This window comes from Falco cherrug, chromosome 4, assembly GCF_023634085.1.
Source record: "Falco cherrug isolate bFalChe1 chromosome 4, bFalChe1.pri, whole genome shotgun sequence".
In the NCBI taxonomy this organism is placed as follows: Eukaryota; Metazoa; Chordata; class Aves; order Falconiformes; family Falconidae; genus Falco; species Falco cherrug.
Window position 1 is genome coordinate 98,215,489 of NC_073700.1, and position 14,960 is coordinate 98,230,448.

General features: G+C 41.6%; 1 long non-coding RNA gene across 1 annotated transcript in view; it reads left to right on the forward strand.

Moving 5' to 3' along the window:
- Positions 1 to 14,960, forward strand: part of LOC114015328 (uncharacterized) — a 111,420-nt gene that overhangs the window by 92,803 nt on the left and 3,657 nt on the right. The gene's annotated exons all lie outside the window — the stretch shown is intronic.

Genomic DNA, 14,960 nt, shown 5'->3' on the forward strand with positions numbered 1-14,960 from the left:
GATCTTGACCATGCATGTCCATACAGTGCTTTGCTTCTGCATCCTTCCTTTTTTGTGTTGATAGATTTTCCCCAGTAACAGCTAGCCCTATGAAATGGTTGAAGTATTGCAATGCTTAATGTTTCAATATTAGGTGACTGCTGCCTACAGGAATCCACAGACCCAAGTCAGTCCTTTGAGTGCTTCTGTTTTATGCAGGGAAGAGTAGACACAAAAAAGGGTACTGTGCTTGAGCTACTAAATGTGCAGTCTGACCTGCCCAGTGGTGAGAGGAGTATGACTTAAGGCTCACCTTTTTGAGCAAAATAATCACCATTCCAGGGACCTGGTGGAAACAAGAAACCAAGAGAGGTGCCAAAGGACTTCAGGCAGTTATCAGATTTCAGAATGGGATTCTAAACAGGCAGCTGAGGAGCAAAAGAGGAGCAAAACCAAGCATAAACATCCTATTTGTCTCCTCTAAACCTCTGTTCTAGCCTTAAGGGGAGCCTGTTCAGCCACTCTGGATACCTGTCTCTAAACCCTCTGCTGTAGCTGGGACGATACAGTACTCATGCAGGAGAAGACCCAGCTGAGTTTCTTAGGACTCAAGCCCATATTTCTTATAATCAGGGGTCTGCCTTCCCCAAGTGACCCTTGGCACATATTCAGGTCTTTCTGCATAGTCTGTGCCATCCCAGCAAAAAATGCCTCAAAACTCAAGAAAACAAAAGCAAAAAAAGAACTAGAAATTTGCTAGAACACAAAACAAGATTCTTTTGACCTAAGACCTGCTTTTATCTAGCAACTGCTTCATGTTAAAAAACTGGTCTTGTTATAAAAGGAGGCAGGGACTTCTTTTACTTCATTTGAGTATAGATTGACGCTTCCTTTTGTGCTGTCTGGCCAGCTCATTGTCTTGAAATGTGGCCTTGAATCCCCTCAGGCAGGAGAAGGAATTAAATCTGTGTTTCCCAGGCTAGGGGAGAGTATAAGCTCTTCCATAAAAGAATTCTTCTTCATGTCCTCCCCACTCCCAGTATCTTAATGGGAAGTGGTGAGGTATGTCTTGTAGAAGGGGGCTGCCTAACTGTGCGTTGGACATGCTCCAAAGTTTTCTGCCCCTTCTGCCCCACCAGGGTATTTAGGCAGGAACATATCCAGTTTCTTCCTGAGTGACTTAGGTATGGGACTGTTCAGGCCTGGTAGAACCAAGGTTTCCCCACATGTGGGCAGGAGCAGGTCACGTTGCTGCCTGTTCTAGGAAATCCCAGTGGAGCATATGGACTTGTGTAGCTTGGCTAGCAACAAGATGGGAGAGGGGATCTCTGCTACGCTGCAGGAATTTAAGTTAAACGTGATGTTCAGGCAGGATTTGGGGCTGTATTTTACAAGGGACAGGACAGTAGACTTGCAGGTTTTAGTTACCTGTATGTTTTGTGTGTGTGTGTGTGTAAATGTTAAAGTCAAGAAAAAAAAGGGGAAATTAATATTTTGACACATTCCTCTGCCTAATACTCCAGCATCATCAGACACAGAGCACACAGTACACAGAGCACTGTTGGGGAGGCAGCTGCAAGGAAGCCTGATAAATGCTGTGATATATACAGTTTGTCAAAGTCTGATGCCCAGTTCTCTTTTAATGACATGAGCTAAGTTTCTCTCTCAGGCCGAGAAATCCCAAATGAAGAAAAAATTGGTTTAGAGTTTATGGATTTTAAAAATGGTTTGGTTTTGAAAATATTTTCATTTTTACAACAAATGCAATTTTGGATGATTTTTTAATACTTATTTTTTAGTCAGAACTACAGAAAAAAATGAAATCCTGATGTTGTTTCCCCCTGCCCAGGTCCCTGGAGGAAAATAATCTTATATCAAGAATGTCAAGTTTAGTCTAATGATTATGTTATATTGTAGTGTTAAATTTCATCTAGCGGAAGGTGAAAAAAAACCCTTCTGCTATTTGCTACTTATCTCTATTAAAAGTTTCACTACATTCATTTTTTACTTCATTTATTCAGAAAATGCAAATCTAGTTAAATAAAATTTAAAAATAGTTATGTACAGAATATATGAAAAATGAGCCCAAGTGTATTGTACTAGAGACGTTTCCCATTTTCACAACAGAATCAATCAATAGAAATTATTCCAATTTCTGCTTCATTGGCTGAGCTCTGCACAGTAAATGCTACAGTGCAAAAAGCCAGCTAATTCCTCCAAGTTCTGGTTAGACAACGCTAGCAGATTCATTTTCTTCTTTCTATTTTTTAAACAAGGATTAAAGTAAACAATCGGTGCGTCATCTTAGACTCTCTTATGCATCTTCTGCTTTTCTTTCCTTACCTCATACTTTCTGACGGTCTCTGATTGATAAATGTGCAGCGTTTCAGATCCGTTTGTTCACAGCTTTCCTAGCAGTGTGTTTCAAGTCTTACCTTAATTTTTAGAAGCCACATGCCATGTAATGTCCTAAACGGAGCTTGTGAGAAAGAAACTGTCCAATCCAACAACATATGGTTTTTATGGTGGTGTTGGGCTAAGGGATCATTTTTATGTCACTTGTAAAGGTACCTTCCTCTAGGTTCCCATCTTCATATATCCTGATTGTGAAAGTTATGGTGCCGGTGAAGGTTTAGTGAAGAATGATTCAGAAGCAGAGCATGGTGAGAAATAGCTCAGCAACATTTACATCCTTCATTTAGGAAATAAAAGTATTGGAAGCATTAAGTAAAAATTAAAGCTTTAGTGTAAAAAGGTATTAGAAAACAACAAAAAGAAATCTTCTGGTGCTCCTGAAGCCAATATGAAGTGCTGAAATATTTCATCCCTTTGATATCTCAGGTCTGTTGCACAAAACTGTACAGAGAAGAGCTAGCAGAGCCATAGTGTTGCATGTAAAGTTACTGTTTAAAAAACTAATCTAAAAATGTGCGTGAATGCAAGTCCCTTTATCTATATGAAAATAGATGGAAATATATTCAGTGCATTTATGGCGTATGAAAGGCTATATTTAATGTTATCTGGTCTTGACCTTTAGACTGAAATTTGCATTTGATTTTCAATGCCTCTGTGAATGTTTTATTTCCTGCGCAAAACCCTTTCTAAACTGTGAGGACTGCACACCCTATTGCAATATCGATCATTTTACACTGATGCTGGTAACTTCTCATGGCTTTATAAAGTTAACTATTGTTTTGAAGTAAAATTCTGAATTTTGGATCCAATGGTGTTACATTAGGAATAGACTTGTTCAAAGCTGTGACAACCCTTTTGCTCTAATCTGTCTGCAGAGAGTGTGAATGCTCTTTGAGAAGGTTTATCGTTATGTCCTGGCTTTGCTTGAGTTCATACCAAGACATAGCCTAAAAAATGAAGGCTTACACTAAGACATAGCCTTAGACTATGATAGGATGCTTGAAGCTTCATTTTATAATACCTTTTATTAACTCAGTCACTTAGTACTGTTATTCATTTTATGTAACACTGCATTCCCCTATGCCATGAATGCCTGAGTACAATTTCATATTTCACAGGTAATCATTAATTCATTAATTTTTTCTCTTTTTCCTTTTTTTTTAATTGTCTCTGTCCTCTCTCTCTTTCTTCCGTAGAGCATAATAAACTTATTACAACCTTCATCTTAACACCACCACCACCACCTCACTCAACTGGTCTAACATACTCAGATTCAGAACAATCATTCTCCACAATTATTTAGCATTAAACCCAGGAAACTCTGCTTCAGATCTGAAGAAAGGCTTGCGCTTCTTAAAGCTTGTCTGCTTTTTTCCCTAGTCATATCAGTAGCAGTATCTTTTATAAAAGATATTGTTTCAATTATTAATTGTTGGCATTAAAAAGTGACACTTCAGGATCAGGACCTTACAACGAGACAAGGCGGTGCATTTGCTCACACACAAAATTACTATTCTGTATAACTTGATATTCCTCAGGTCTTTTCCTAGATTTTTGACCGATTTGTATATTTGTGTAGGATAGTGTCCTCAAGGCACACAGACATGTACTTGTGAACACACTGCACAGTAGTCCCAGCACATCTCTCCCAGGAATGATCCACTTCCTCATCATTATTCCATATTTTATGCCTTCTTCATGTTTGTGTCAGAGCAAATCAAAAGATCCAACCCTTAAAAACCAAGGGCTGAATTATCTCCCAAAGGAAGGAGTGAAGCATCATTCTGCAGCAGTAGTTTCAAGAATTATGAGACGCACATTTTTTAAAGCATTTTGAGGTATCTTTTTCTATTCAGCTGTGAGCAGGGTACACCACTCCAATAACAATCCTCTGTCCACTTGAGAATCAGCAATTTGATGACCAGCATCATTAGCACAATGAGGTTAGCAGTCTGCTGCATTAGACAATAGACTGTATCACCTACATTACACTTGGATTCACTTGCAGCTCATGAAAGGAAGAGGGATGTTCTCAGAGGCTTCTGTGGAGGTGTTAGTTCAGATCAGGTCTTGGTTCACTAAGCATAGAAATTTAAAAAATAATGCTGTATCAAAACATTAGAAATTAAATATTGTGCTGATAAGCTCAACAAAGTAGTGTCCAGAAAATTGCATTATGACTAATGCAGGTCAAGCCACAAGGGGAAATGACCTGTATTTAATAAATGTAATTTATGATTACACAATATTGATAACCCTAATCTAATAATTTATTCAATATGTATTCCTGGTACTCATCAGTTTTATTCTTTCAGGAATGCTAGCAGTATAAAGCTTATATATTAAATCCAGAAAAGTGATTTACAATATGTATTACTTGTCAGGGCACTCATATTTGCTGGGTAATGTAACTATGATATAACATAATAATATCACTATCCCAAGCAGGAAAAAGCAATCTGGCTGAAAAAATTACACCACCTTTATGCAGAGACATAGTAACATGCAGACTTGCCATTAATGTCATCAACAGAAACTTGGCTGAGAACTCAGTCAGATTTAAATTGCGAGGTTTAAGGCTTCCCCATTGCCACTGTGCCGTTCCAAGACTGCCCCATGGAAGGGTGACATAATGCAGTGCTAGTTACAAAACAAGACCCATATTTTTTCTCTCCTACCCTGTCTTTAACTTAGAATAACTTTATAGGACCTGACCGTGAAAGATGTTACAGTGATCAGCACTGCAGTGACCAGGAGACAGTTGTCAGTGTTAGGGGTAGCATGTACAAAGCTGAGCTAGATGTTGAAGTTCTCTGCCTGGGGAAGATGCTGGTGTTGGGATGTTCTTTATAAGACATGATGCACAAATATGCTGGGGTGGCCACACAAATTGGAAAATAACAAGGAGAAAGTGTGTCGTATGGTGGGACACCTGCTTTATTCATTCCCCCCCTCCAGGTTAGAGCACTTTCCCAGGAGGCAAGGAGGATGCGTTCCCATCCTGCTTTGGCCAGAGAGGTTTTGGCTGCACAGTCTCTTACCCGAGGAAGTGTCCAGCCTACCTGGCTATAGGTACTGAGTTGGAACTGGGCTAACAGGGTCAAAGGAGGAGGGGTGGCAGTGTCCCTCAAATGGATGGGAGGAGATGGTGGGAGTGCTGTCCCTGCATGATTTTTGGATCGTATCCTATGTCTGTCTCATGCAGAAACAGCTTGGGGAACTGGAACAGACCCCAGAGCATCTCCCTTCTAGTAGGTATTTCATTGTTCCGCCCATGCTTACTGGTTTGCTCCTGTCTAACATATGAGAATATGGGGTGGCTCCTCACATTGTGTGTCGCATTTATGTTTTACTTCCAGTTGAGCCAGCCTCCTTTGAGGCTTTCCTTTCCCTGGACAGTCCTTTTTATATTCAGTGCAGCCATAATGAACTCCCCAAAAGTCTTCAGCACTGCACCAGTTTGAAAGGAACTTGTACTTTCCTTATCTCAAGATTTTTGTTGTCCTCTGAAAAAACTCCACAACCCAACACAATCACAAGTCCCTGCCAAATCCCCAAACATTGCTGCTTTTTCTCTGAGCCCTTCAGCACCCCACTTCGCTTTTGATTGTTCCAGTGCAGCATCTTCTGCACTCAGATGTGGGATTATCAGCTGTTATCTTCCCTCCTCCCTCATGCTTTGGTGTTTTCCATCCCTCCTCCTGGCAGGCAGTGCTATATTCTGGGCCCCACATTCTCTGCGACAATTGACATGGGCACAGTTGTTTCTTTTTTTGTTTAGTTTTATTTTTGCTTATTCCTGTTTCTGCTTAGCCTTCTCTCCTCTGTTATCTCTTCTTGGTACTATCAAGCTACTTTCAGCTGTGTTGCTCTCAAATCTCCTCCACAGTCTCTGCAACGTCTGTTATCACTTCTCTTCTTTGGATCTCTGCTGCTTAGCTGCAACATCTTTTCTTTGTTGCTTTTGTGCTACAGAGAAACAAACCAAAACAAAACAACTAAAAAAATCCAAATGAATAGAAAAAACCCAAGCAACCTCCCGTGAAAATTCCTACTTGCAGCCATCTGTTCACTGCCTTCCTTTCACTGAACTTCAGCTTATAGACTTGACCAACATGACTTTTTACTGCAGATAACTGAACGCTTGCCTGACTGTGTGTCTTGTCTCTGACATGCTCCTCCTTGCCCACACGTGCTACAGGCTCTGTAACATCAAACATAAATTAGCAGAGGGAAAGTGTTATTGCTTCAATATCTACTGTTCCTTTTTATACTGTTCAGTATATGGCAAAGTAGCACCACCTGAAGAATAGCCTGCTGCTGGTGTTGGTTACCAACCTGGAAAACAGCTCATTTTAATTATCTTCTGCTGTTTGACAAGCAGCAATGTTACTGTTGGATGTGACTGTGCAATGCTTTGTCGAGGTTTGGCTAGATTAGAACCAGACCCACTGTAGCTCAGAGCTGTGAGGCAAAATTGCATTATATGAATTAAACACTCCAAACAATCCCCGCTCCACAAACTAGCACATTTTTTCCTGTTAAAGCTCAGAAAAGCTCTTCTAGTCATGGCACTATTTCACAAAATAAGGTGGCCTTCTTAATGAATAACCTGACTGTTTAACGAGGATAAGCAGATGATTGCAACCCAGTACTAATGTTTAGTTCCCGTGTGTTGGGTTGACCCCGGCTGGACACCAGGTGCCCATCAAAGCTGCTCTGTCACTCCCCTCCTCAATTGGACAGGGGAGAGGGAACATAATGAAAGGCTTGTGGGTTGAGATAAGGACAGGGAAGATCACTCACCAATTACTGTCATGGACAAAACAGACTTGACATGGGGAAATTAATTTATTACCAATCAAATCAGACTAGGATAATAAGAAATAAAATCAAATCTTAAAAACACCTTCTCCCCTCACATAGTCTCCCTTCTCTCTCTGGCTCCAATTGTGCTGGGTTTTTTTTCCTCCTTCTTAAATATGTTGTCACAGAGATGCTACCACTGTCACCGATGGGCTTGGCCTTGGGCAGTGGTGGGTCTATCTTGAAGCCAGCTGGCGTTGGCTCTATCAGGCATAGGGGAAGCTTCTAGCAGCTTCTCACAGAAGCCACCTGTGCAGCCCCCCCCACTACCAAAACCTTGCCATGCAAACCAAATACATCCCCAAAGGGAATGGCAGATATTTTGTAAGTACCAAGCATATGCATCCTTCCAAAAATCAGTGAATTGTAGTACCCTTCTTGGATAGTAGGAGACATTTTCACAAGCTGAAAGTTCTTACAAGAAAAAGAGCTGGAGACATTCCATACATGTGACAATAAGAGACAGGATACTATTAAAAACGTGTGCCTCATTCACTCTGCATTCAGTTGTCCCTCATTTAGAGTCACTGCAGAATAGACAACTGGCTAGTGATTCATTTGCAGGGGCAAGGGTGGTAGTTCGCCTAACATTTTGTTCAGGAAAGGATGATTGAATCAGTCATGTAAATTATTTTCACTTGCTCATTTGATCTCTTCTCAACTTTTTTCTCCCTCAGGAATCTGACTGCTACAAATACTTGAAAATCATATGGATGTTTTTCTAATTTCAACATAGTGTAGGCTTTGCCATAGCTGATCCACACATTGTAGCAGAGCATGACTTACAGACAGGAAAACCACAGCAGTAATAAAAGACCAATTTAATTGTCATCAAACTTTATTAGTTTATTTTTCTCTTTTCTCTGTTTCATTTGTTCCTCATTTCTTTTTGTGTTGGTATAGCATGTTGATAAAGAAGTACTTCACAGCCAAAATGAATCCAAAGATGAATGGATCTTAGTCACCAAAGATAGGCTTTTCTGCAGCCCTTCAGTTTTTTATCCTAAAGAGGTCATTGTTAGGACTGCCTGGCTCTTTTCCCCTGTTATATCAGCAAAAGCACACAACCTCTTGAAACTTCTTTTTGCAGGCTATTTGTCTCTTTACCTTTCCTTTGTGCTACTTCTTTCTCCCTCTATCCCACTTCAGTTATCTTTCTTGCTCCCTACACTCTTGGTAGGCTTTTTTCCTGACAGCACATTCTGGAGCCTTTATCTGCCAGAAGGTTCATGAGGTGGATGTGACTGTGTACCATAAAAAGCAATGTAAGACGCTGGGCCTGCATTCAGTATTTCAGATTGGCCAGGAGGTGACCAAGAAAGAGTTGCAGAAGGAGATGGTCATTATCTGCTATACTGACTACTGGAGAGAAAGCAGGAAACATGTTTTCTGGATCCTGCTGAATGGAGTGAAGCCCATTGTCTGGGATAAGAAAAAGCAGAGCCATCCAGGGTGGTGTGTGGAGCAGAGTGGTGAATGTCCTCCAGGGGACCTGGGCTTTCCATAATAATCTCTACTATGAAGGGGGTGGTCTGTGTCTTACTTGTTTTGCCAATCAGCATGGCTGTTAATCAAGAAATCCACCATCCTTTCACTGGCAATGGCGCTGAGGTAAATTCCTGCTTCCTCACATGTTCTGCCGTTTTCACAAGTTTTCAATCAGGATGTGGTAAAAATATATTCACCCTTGTACAGGAAAACTCACCGTGAAAAAGGTACTTATGGCATTGCCTGCACAGCATGGGATAGTGTTTGTGGGATCAGTGTTTCTCATTTTTCTGTTGCATGGGAGTCTGAATGCTGCCATCCCACTTTCAAAAGTGTCTGCATTAGTCAGGACTGTAACACCTAAAGAGAATCACGAGTCTTTATCACAAGGTCCATTTCTGCTGCAACCTGTTAACATCTGCGGTACCACACTGTTGCTGCTTTGTCAAGGGGTGGGTTTATGCAGGCACTTTATTGTGTGAGAATGGTGGGCTTTTTTTCTAAGCTCTGAAAAGCAGAGCCAGGGTTGCCTATGAGCAAATTCACCTTCCTTCATCTCACTGCCTCTCTGAACTAATATCCCTGCTTCTGGGAAAAACACTTGCTGGAGAGCCTCCTTCTTTCCAACCGTAGCAAAGTGGGTGGCAACATCTGGGTCTTGCTCAGAGGCAGATGGAAGCTAATGCCTGGCTGGAGGGGGCCCAGGGAGCGGAGGCTGCTGGCGGCATGACCAGAACCGTGTTTGTGCTGGCGGCAGTTGTGGTGCCATTTGCTGGTGCCTGGTGTCTCTGGCTGATTCCCAACACAAATGTAACAAGAGTTCATCCTCATATGTGAGCCAAGCCCGTTCGAACAGGGCTTCCCTGCTTTTCGCCTTCACCTGCTGTGGATTCGCTTTGAAGAACCTGTGTGATTGTGGCAGTTTTAAAAGTTTTGAAAGGCCTCCTTAAAAGCATGTGGCCTGTAGGAGCCATAATTATTGCCCTGAATGAGGACATATTAGAAATGGGGATATATCAATGGGCAACTGCTTGAGTCAGCTGAAGTAGGTGCAACCATTCCTTTCTGTCTTTACCCTGCATCTGGCATTACTGTTTGATTCTGCCCTGAAGTGTTGCTGAAGTCCCTCTGTGTCATATATACTTACAAACTCTCCCTTCATGGTGGCTTGTAAACACACAGAATAGTGGGGGATTCTGGCTATGTAGTTTGAATGTTGCATCTTGCATTACTGTGATTTTGCCAGTTGGCTTATATAGCTGCAATGGCTAGCAGCTGCACCTGAACTCCCAGATTCCCCAGGGCTGTTGCCGTTGCTGGTTCTTGTTGCAGAATTTGGAAGATTTCCTTCTTTCCGGTCCTGGTGGGGATTGAGACCTAAAATACTTGGAGTATGTTGTCAAGGGTTTCCTCTTACTAAACAGACCACAAACCCATCTGTCAAGGCCTTTTCAATTGCTAATTTAAAGAACAGATGGATCACCACTAAAATAGCTCCAGCTAATTGAACTTGTCAAACAAAACTGCCCAAACCCTACCAGGCCTTGCTTGAAAATATGCTTTAAACAAGTCCTGAAAAAAATAATCTTTGAAATAGCTAGGGTGGTTAAAAACAAATAAAAGCTATCTCATGTGAAAACAGAGAATGCAAGACCTCTCTTCACAAAACTCAGGTAAAACTACTGTGTTGGTCTAGGAGCCTTCACAAACTTCACAAAGGAACTCTTGTGAATCTTAACCGATGATGCTTTGCTCATATCCTGGCACTCGGGAAGGGATTGGTTTTTTATATCCAAATGAGATGTTTCTTGCACAGTCAAAGCACACTGTGATGGAAATGGGAAATAGGTATTGAAGCCCACAAGAGCAATAGCTGTATGTGAAAGTTAGTCATGCAGTTGCTGTGAGAATTGTTTACTTATTAGTTTTTAAAATATGACCTTAGCATTACTGTTACCATCATCTTGCAAATATTTAACAAAACTCCATTTGTTGTCAATTGCTTTAATTCAGTTAGTTGGTGTGGAACAAAAGTGATTTATACATGCATAAGTATGCATATACCTTTATCATTATCTGTGTGTCACTTCATGGTCAGGTGTACCTAGGGATGTATCAGAGGTTCTCTTTTGTCAGTCTGCCTGGTTTACAAATAATATAATGGATACTGAATCAAAAGAATTATGGGAATCAATTACTCATGAGAGTAGAAGTACTTCAAGTACTGCTCTTTTAAATAGATCACTTCCTACTTTGTCATCTTTGACCACTAATTGCACAGGGCAGTTCTGAGTTAAATAACCTGCAGGGCAAGAATTATTTATAAAAGATTACACACATAGGACTTTGATACATTTTTTAATGCTGCATAGACAAGAGCAGTAAACCCTGGAGGAGACTGCTGCATTTGTAATCACAGCTTGAAATGCATTTACTGTAACAGGTGATACTGTGTATCACAAATATCAAATGTGTGCTATTCTTTTGGTACTTGGCTGAAACTAATGAAATCTTTGAAAATGCTACAAGGCATATCCATGCAGAAATACATTCGCCCTGAAACTGCAAATCTGTAGAGCTTTCATACGCATGTATCATGTGAAGTACTTCTGTTATGAAAAGCAGGTACCAGTGTCTGTGCGTAAGCATAAGCACCTGTCTGTGTGCATATGCTGGAGGGAAACGTCAGTTCAGACTTTTTCTTAGTTCTTGTATGACTGAGAGAAACTGTCGTGATCTCCTGCTGTTTCCTGTGAGTAGACTGTCAGAGGAAAGATATTTATTCAATGCCAAATGTAATCTCATTTTTTATGTCTTAAGGATGTATTTGTTGTTAAATTTAAGGACTTCTGTCATCCAATAGAGCTAGAATTTTAGCTAGTATGAATTAGTTTAGAGCTTCTGAGATCTGTGGAGATGCAGTGCAACAGATCCTCAGCTCTTTTTTGTGTGGATGCCATGATGCAAGACTTAACACCACATGGTAAGAAAAGAGAAAGAGCAAGAGAGAGGGAGAGAGAAGAGTTTTTTTTCCTAAGAGGCAAAAATTAATTTCTCCAGTGTTCAAGATTTTGGGGAATAAGGAAATATTTGCATAATACTTCCTACCTGATTAAAAAAAAATAGTTGAGGGAGCCCATCCTCATTCAGTAACTGGCTGAGAAGAGCAGAGGTGCAGCATCTGGAGCTGATAACTGAGAGGGCTGTTCTGGGAAGCTTCCCTTCAGATTAGCTAGAGTGAAAACATAGCTCAGTCTCCAGCCATACCACCAGCTGTGCAGCTTGCTAGGAACGTTCTTACATTGAAAAACCTGTTCAAAACTCAGACACCAGAAAAAGTCAAGTTTTGTTACAGAGAGCAGAGGCAGGCCCCACGTGTCTGCTTCACTGAAGTTCAGTATTCTCGTTTACCTGAAATCCAATTTTTAGGTGAATCTAAACAAGTTTAGAGTTTTTAGAAGAGTTCTACAAAACTCAGAGTTTAATGTTGATTCCTCTTAAAAGTAGGCACTTGTGATGAATTCTGTTTTGAGATTATAAGTAGAGCTGAGAAAGGTTTTATGATACTCTATTTGGAAGGGCCAGTCTGTAGTAACCAAAACCTACTATAAGGAGGCATCAACTGAAACAAATTTCCTGTTGAAGTTTCAAAAATGAATGAGATTTAACACCCTTTAATATTTCATTGCATCATTGCTAAAATGTAAAAATTGGTGGGCTTTCAATTTTCATCTTGAAAGGTAGGGTACTTCAAAAAGTTACTAGAAATTGAAACTTGCAAAATTAATATTTTTTCAGTTGCCCTATACTGTCGTTTTATTTGGGTTTTAAGTTCAGTAAAAACTTTTAAGAGTTTGTTTCACCTGATTTTTGTCAGAAGTATTTTTGTTCACCTAGAAGCTCGTGTAGAATGGGCTTACTTCTTCCTCTGTTGCTGTGATGATTAGCTCATCTGTTCAAGTGAAACTCAAGGCTTGCCTCATCAATTGAAAATTTATGACTTGACAAAGCTCTCCTAATACTCCTTAGGCATCTATCTTCCAGTGAATTAGAGAAAAGGGAGGGAGAAGGCTCCATTAAAAATACAACCAACATGTCTCCTAAAGCATTAAAGGCAGGCAGCAAAATTCAGAATTGTTGGGCTAGTTTCAGTCCTAGCTTACCCCCTGAGCTGTGTCTATTGGCAGGTCCTCTGAGCAGCAGGTGGCACTGGTGAAATGTGCTCTCCATGTATTTTCCTGTAAACTGGACCCAGCAGAGTGACAGCTACATTTCTGAGCATTTAGCCTCGACCTGTCCCACATCCATTCCCAGTTATATAATTTCATAAGTAATTGCAAGGGGGTGGTATTTAGCCTTGAGTTCATTTTTGATGGAGCAGCCTTCCTGTTCCCGTATGATGTTTCCACATTTATGTGGCCAGTATTCGTACCATTGGTTTGAAGCAATTGCCTTGTTACCATGCCCTGATGAGCCTTTGCTGTTGCCATTGTAGCCTTGAAAGCTGGAAATTGCAAGTGCTGCAGGTGGTGAGCTGCAGGGTTTGATTAATCCAAATTCCATTTTCGCATTATTGAAAAAGGATTGGGCAAAAGGGATGCTCTGCAGCTGAGTGTCAACATAGTTAGAAATAATGCAGCTATGGGGATGACGATTTGGGTCATGCAGTAATTATTTTGAGCCAGGAGGACATAGTGAGGCGATATCAGAAATTTGTCAGAGAGCATTGCTTTAACATGTGGTTATGTAAGAGCTCAGTAAGAAGGCCAGTCTGCAAGACAAGTGGCTTTTTGTCCATTGTTATATTAAAAATGTGATTTTCACCAAAACTATGCTGAGCTACAGGATGTTAACACAATACATAGGACTGACATGAATTTGGTGCCCAGTCCTGTATCGGATCATGCAGTCTTCACAGAAACAGAAAAACACTCAACTGCTGGCCATGAAGTACAGCCTTGGAATTAAAGTAAGTAAAATACCCAGAAATAATGATGAACTTCAGAAATAACTGTGGCAGCTTCATAGAATCGTAGAATGATTTAGGTTGGAAAAGACCTTTGAGATCATCAAGTCCAACTGGTAGCCTAGGACTGCCAAGCCCACCACTAAACCATGCTTCTAAGCACCAGGTTTATGGGTTTCTTAAACACTTTCAGGGATAGTGATTCCACCACCACCCTGAGCCTTCTCCTCTCCAGGCTAAACAACCCCAGTTCCCTCAGCTCCTTCTCCTAAGGCTTGTGCTCCAGACCCTTCACCAGCTTCATTGCCCGTCTCTGGACATGCTCCAGCACCTCAATATCTTTCTTGCAGTGAGGGGCTCAAAACTGAACACAATATTCCAGGTGCGGCCTCACCAGTGCCGAGTACAGGGGGACAATCACTGCCCTTGTCCTGCTGGCCACACTGTTTCAGATACAAGCCAGAATGCTATCGGCCTTCTTGGCCACCTGGGCACACTGCTGGCTCATGTTCAGCCAGCTGTCAGCCAGCACCCCCAGGCCATTTTCTGCTGAGCAACTTTCCAGCCACTCTGCCCCCAGCCTGTAGTGTTGTGTGGGGTTGTTGTGCCCCAAGTGCAGGACCCGGCACTGAGCCTTGTGGAACCTCATGTAATTGGCCTCGGCCCATCAAGCCAGCCCATCCAGATCCCTCTAAAAAGCATTACTAACCTCAAGGGGATCAACACTCCCGCCCAACTTGGTGTCGTCTGCAAACTTACTGAGAGTGCACTCAATCCCCTCATCCAGATCATTGATAATGATATTAAACAGGACTGGCCCCAGTGCTGAGCCCTGAGGAACACTACTTGTGACTGGCCACCAGCTGGATTTATCTCCATTCACCACCATGCTTTGGGCCCGGCCATCCAGCCAGCTTTTTATGCAGCAAAGAGTACACCCATCCAAGTCATGAGCAGCCAGTTTCTCCAGGAGAATGCTGTGGGAGATGATGTCAAAGGCTTTAGTAAGGTCCAGGCAGAAAATATCCACACACCTTTCCCTCATCCACTAGCCAGGTCATCCTGTCGTAGAAGATCAGGTTCGTCAGGCAGGACTTGCCTCTCATAACCCCATGCTGGCTGGGCTTGATCCCCTGGTTGTCCTTCACATGCTGCGTGACGGTGCTCAGGATGATCTGCTCCATAACCTTCCCCAACACTGAGGTCAGGCTTCATCCTTTTCTTTATTTCCATTTACCACAGGTTC